At 37.0% G+C, this 4849-nt stretch overlaps 1 long non-coding RNA gene across 1 annotated transcript; it reads right to left on the reverse strand.

Annotated features, from left to right (window-relative positions):
• Positions 1-2330: 2330 nt before the first annotated feature.
• Positions 2331-3573, reverse strand: LOC311290478. Its single transcript, XR_014627389.1, has 3 exons — positions 3152-3573; positions 2559-2780; positions 2331-2408 (listed from the first exon to the last, which is right to left on the reverse strand). It is a non-coding gene; the product is annotated as an uncharacterized lncRNA (long non-coding RNA).
• Positions 3574-4849: the final 1276 nt, after the last annotated feature.

The raw sequence follows: 4849 nt of genomic DNA on the forward strand, positions 1-4849 counted from the left end.
TTTTCAACACTTTGTGTTCTCGAGCCACCAGGCACTGTTGTAGTGCAAATGAGCAGGCCGGAGCACATTAAGGGTTTTCTGTTACACTGTAAAAAAAAAAAAGTTGACTTAACTTAAAATTTCGAGGCAACTTGCTGCATGGCTTTTTTGAGTTTACTCAACTTTTAAATCAAGTAGTTCACTTAACTCAATTCACTAAGTAAAGTCACATTTCTCCCAACTTAAGATCTTTTGTTCAGCTGATTAAGTTTTTGTAGTTAAAAAAAATTAGAAAATTATAAAATTTCAACTTTTAATGTTATTTTCACATTACTTAATAAAGTATGTTCGGTTGACTAAATTTTTTTTAAATCAACATTATTACAAGGTTAAAAAATAAAGCTAAAACTACAGGCTTGATATTTTGGTCCAGGTTTTATTTTACATCAGCAGCAACACATTGGTGTGGAAATGGAAACAATGTTTAACACTTAAGCCATACTCATTATCATTAAAAAAGTAATACAAAGAGTAGGCAGAAGAATAAAACACTTTTTTTTTTTAAAGAGTACATTAACACATTCAGTAGTTCTCACATTCAAATGGTCTTAAATACTTTAAAAGTTCTATCTTTTAAATGTTTAACATTTTAAATTGTTAACACTGAAAATGTTACAAAATGAGCAGATTTATAAGTGCAAGTTAACGTTTGTGTTGAAAGTGCTGAAACAGTTGCACAATGTTTATCACAGCCTCAAGTTGATCCAAACAGCTCACAAATGCAACGTCACAGTTATAGCTTAGTTTTTAGGGACTGTATCCTAGCAGAGCAATGAGTGGCCATCTTCATGAACACCTTCTCAAAATGTATTTCAGTTGCTTTGGGTACTCAAAATCCAAGGCAAACAAAAGGCCAAACAGGTATGCAAGTGCATCATCTTCAATCACCACAAGGATTCCCACCTTCATCCCTCTGGTCTGTCTGTCCTCTGGAGTCTTGTCCTAATAATAAAGAATAAATCAATATCACTTGACACTAACCTCAAAAACAAACAACAAAAAAAGATACATTAAGGAACCATAAAGTAATCCTATACAATGTGCTCATAAGTTTGCATCCCACTTGCAGAATCTCCAAGTAAATGCACTCAAATATGCACAAATAACAATTGTCTTGTTTTCAATTTAGTACTGCCCTGAATAAGCTATTTCACATGGAAGTATAAAAACTTAGCCTGGGAAAACCTTGACAAACTTTGAGATTTGCTCTGCAAGTCAGTCTGGCCAAGAGCCCATTCAAGCCCATTTCCAATTTTTCCAAATAGAGGCACCAATCACAAATGTTGAAGCAGGCTTTACACGATGACGATCGCTCTGATTGGTTTTAGGTCTATCCAATTGCGTCCAGAGGCATTTGAGCGACGTCCGTTGGTGACGCCCCTTTGGAAATGGGCTGTGAATGAACCTTCCCCAGACCCACTCTCAGATACAACGAAGGTTTACAATTGGCTAGCAAATATTATACTATCTGTTACTGTACATTGATTCATTCATTGATCCAGTTGTTTGTTTGTTCATTCAGTCGTTTGCTCATTTTGTTCAATAGAAGGTTTTGGTGTCAACCAGACTAATAAAAACTATAAGATGGTATAAATCTTAGTAAATGATAATGATCTGGCCTATAATTTAAAACATGTTAACATGTTGCATACCCAATCATTGACTAAATCATGTTGTACTTGCAAAAAAATACTTTGAATCAAATCAATGAATCATCAAAACAATCTGTTTGCTGTTAACAGAAAAATTCACATTCCTTTTAGTCACACATGGTCATTTGGTAAGATGTTGTATATCTGTTGAAGTAATGAAACATACTCACCAGGCATGAATCTTCACTGAGAAACATGGGAGACCTTCCAGGACAGTTGCTTTCTGAGTCACAATATTTGTGGTCTAAAAAAAAAATGGGTACAAAAAACAACAACAAATTTCGTTAATGCACAGTTATTAATTTAAATTTGTTATGAGTTTGCATGTATGTTTGAAGTCATAGAGCCTCTGCTAATGAGCCACCTAATCAGATGTCAGATGTGCTGAATAGGAAATCAGTATTGTATGCAGTATTCTAAGTTCAGGACCAAAATCAGTATAATCAGCCAGTGTAAACTTGGCATACATTGTCATATTCCTTCAAAAATATCTTCAGAAAGTGTTCTTTATATAATAGCAAACAGCTCTGATAAATTTGTTTTTAAAACTATCTTTGACACATGATGTTTATCAGCAAGTTACCTGCTGAACAAGCTTTTTAAGATGATCTTCCATTTCTGTTCCAAATGCCCCCTTTCTTGCTCTGCGTAGCTCGAGGGGTTGTGTAGTGTGCTGGTGTGTTGATGCTCTGAATGTCTCGTGGAGGTCCACAATAACTGGTGATAGAAATAAAACAGGTCTTGGTTGTAACATTGTTTAACTGGCTTCACATGGCTTACAACAGACATTTACAAGCAACACAACAATAACCTGTATTAAAGATAATCTACAGCCAATTAATTTAATTTCAGTCTTCTTTATTTTACCTCATTTGGAAGAAATGGGGCAGGCCATCGTTCAAGCACTTCAGATACCATTGGCACTACTTCCACAATTGTCAGAGGGAGAAAGTCAAGCTCATTTTCTGATTGATGAACACTATATTTGTGGTTTTCTTCTTCATTTCCTCAACCAAGATGAGCCATTCCTTTTCCAGAGAATAATCAGACTGGCCTTTAGGGATGATCCTGTCATCTCCTCCTCTTTTCCTGTTGAAAAAAAGTTACATATTGCACCTTTAAATACATGCACACACATCCATGAGCTTGACTGAAATGTATTTTGCAATCCACAAACAACAGCATTTCAACTTGTGTCTGTGAAATTCAGAATTAAATAAATGTGCAGAGATTTGTACAAACATTGGCATGTTTGTGAATAGAAATATTCTATTTTGTATAAATGTATCACAATTTATGGTACTTTGAATTAGATCAAATTCATTGAAGACACAAGTTGAAATCAATGCATGTTTGTGGATTGCAAAATACATTTGCAAATTCGATCAAATTTATAGATTTTTCTGCATGTATTTGTTAATAATATCAAATCTAAATCAACTCCATAAAATTATACTTACTTTAAATTAGACGTTTGCAGTCTTGTCGACTCCGTCGAGTAACGTTAAGTTAGTCTGGAAACACGTGAGAAAGCCGGAAGGGCACAGATAAAAAAAATTGTGCAGATTTTCACTTTGAGCTCAGTCTGAAACATGAAATTCAAATATTAGACCACTGTAAAGGGTGTGTGAGTTTAAATTTAAGATGAAGAGTCGACTTCAAAATATGTCTTTGGTGTATTGCACAAATGAAATGTTACATAGTGCATTATAACGTCAAAGCTAGTTTAAAATAATAAGTGGCGATTTCGAACTTGTTCCTAACTTACTACGATTACACAGGTTATATTCTAAACAGTTTACATGCTGAATACTTAAGTTAGGAGACTTAACGTTAGTTAAGCTTGCTCGTGAAAAAAATGAATAGCCGTAACCAGGGCTCTGCGGTCAAGATGATACATGTACTTTTACAAACGACTTCATTATAAATACATATACTTACAGAAAATGATGGCTTTCGCGTTGTAAATAAGCTGAAGAAAGAAGAAACACGTTGGCTGTGAGTAGGTCCGTTACGGTCTCGCACGCAGATGCTTAAAATGGCTCCTTCGTCAAGTCTGTTCGTTGTTGGCGCGCTTCATTGCACATGCGCCAACTTCGTGGTCGTTACAATGCGCATGCTCCAACCTCCAACCCAACTTGCATGCTTGTTAACTTGCATTTACAAATCGATTTTACAATTAATACTAAGTTAGTCCAACAATTGTTGAAACAGCGTCTTTTCACTGGTTAAGCCAACTTTTTTGCATTTAATTGTCCAGTTAACTTAAATATAATAATTAGTCTAACTTTTTGTGAGTTGGATTTTTTACAGTGAACGGTGTCGTTGCCTGAGGAGGGAACGGAGACAATACGTCAGTGAATGACGAAATGGGGGTTTTGCTTAGAAGCCTATCACCTTCGAGTTTTAGAAAACGAGCCAATGGCATGGGAAATGTCTTGGGTCAGCGGAATTTGCATGCCGCAACTCCGCCCCACCGCGTGGGTATAAAAGGAGGAGCGGTGGCAATCTCGCATTATGGGCCCTATCTTGCACCCAGCGCAATTGACTTTGTACACCGACGCATGTATCATTCCTATTTTGCACCCGCGCAAAGCGGACTTTTCCCTCCACAGATGCACGTCGGTTAACTAAGAAATACACTTGCGCTCCCCGGGGCGGTTCAGCGCAAAGAGGAGGCGTGTTCCGGCGCAAACGTTCCCTCATGCTATTTTACAGGTTTAGAAAACAATTGCGCCACTGACCGAAAATAAACTGTTTAAAGTCAGTGGCGCGTTGCGCATGTTATTCATATGCTATTTTAAGGGCGCATGCTTGGCCTTAATCAATGTAGCGTGTGCACAACGCACATACACTTTGATTCTCTCATCTACACACAGACGCAGCAGTTATTTTTGCAAATCATACATTATTACGATAGATAGATAGATAGATAGATAGATAGATAGACATTTTATTATAAAAGCATACATCTAGCTTGCACATTTACCCAAATTATCATACGCCTGTTTAACCGAAGTTAATGTGGGTGTGTTTCTCCATCCCCAACGTCCCTGACGAGAACGTCGGTCTCCTCGGCCTTGAACCGCTCCTGTTGTGCGCCTGGCAAATCCGCCGTTATAATAGGAATCCGCTTTAGAACAAGCGTGCCTGCTCTT

The sequence above is a fragment of the Rutilus rutilus genome (genome assembly GCF_951802725.1).
Source record: "Rutilus rutilus genome assembly, chromosome: 5".
Lineage (NCBI taxonomy): Eukaryota > Metazoa > Chordata > Actinopteri > Cypriniformes > Leuciscidae > Rutilus > Rutilus rutilus.